This window comes from Echinops telfairi, unplaced genomic scaffold, assembly GCF_000313985.2.
Source record: "Echinops telfairi isolate 266 unplaced genomic scaffold, ASM31398v2 ScPeMD7_2565;HRSCAF=3150, whole genome shotgun sequence".
In the NCBI taxonomy this organism is placed as follows: Eukaryota; Metazoa; Chordata; class Mammalia; order Afrosoricida; family Tenrecidae; genus Echinops; species Echinops telfairi.
Genome location: NW_022106463.1, coordinates 6,161,735 through 6,162,772, shown reverse-complemented (window position 1 = coordinate 6,162,772; position 1,038 = coordinate 6,161,735).

Genomic DNA, 1,038 nt, shown 5'->3' with positions numbered 1-1,038 from the left:
TTAGATTTTGTGCTCTAATACAATCTCTTGGAGCTTCCTGCCCTTTAGGATGAGAGCAGAGAGCCCCCGTTAACTTGGAAACGGCCTTGTGATGGGTCAGTATTGGCTGTCCACCCAAAGACTGGTGCTTCAACCCCCCTTGGCTGCTCTTCATGGGACAGACCTGATGCTCTGGACCCATCAAGAGGTGCCGTCCAGTCGGCTCTGACTCATAGTGACCTTAGGAACAACAGAAGGAAACACTGCCCGGCCTTGAACCAGCCTTGCAATAGTTATATCTGAGCCCATGGATGTGGCCCCCGTGTAAGGTTTTCAACCTCTGAATCCCTACAGGGCAGCTGTACTCCGCCACACAGGGTCCCCGTCGACTGACTGGCACCCAACAACCACTGTTACCTTGAGGCTCATTCTCCCTGTGTAGCACCCACAAAGAACACATGCCACCACGGCTTCCCCAGAAATAAGGGCATTGAAAGAGCTTCGGCTGATCAGTGAGTTCAGAAGGGATACCGAGACCAATGCATACTTTGAAAGTCAGCGCCACCTCTCAAAATCGTGAGAGACCAGCCTTACGGGTCCAATAGAGACTGGTGGAACCCTCCAGAAGACCATGGCCCTTGGTCACACTCCAGTCTGGAAATGAACTTACCTCCTCTAGGGCTCCATCCTTAACCAAACAATAGCCAGGCCTGTAAGGGAAACTCATCATGGGAGCAGAAAGCCTCATCTCCCCCACACTCCCACCCCGTGGAGAGTCTGGCGGTTTGGCACTGTTGACTGTGCAGATCTCAGCCCCGCACACAACCACTATGCCAACAGAGCTTGGAATGGATTCAAGGGCAGTGAGTTTGGATGTACCCTGTTTCCCCAAAAGTAAGACATCCCCCCAAAATAAGACTTACTTACCGTTTTGCCTCTCACTGAAATATAAGGCACCCCCGAAAATAAGACCTCCCTGAAAATAAGGCCCCCTGAATCTACCGTAACTCTGGACTCTGGACTGTAATGGCAGGCAGCGCCGCGCAGCTCACTGTTGGC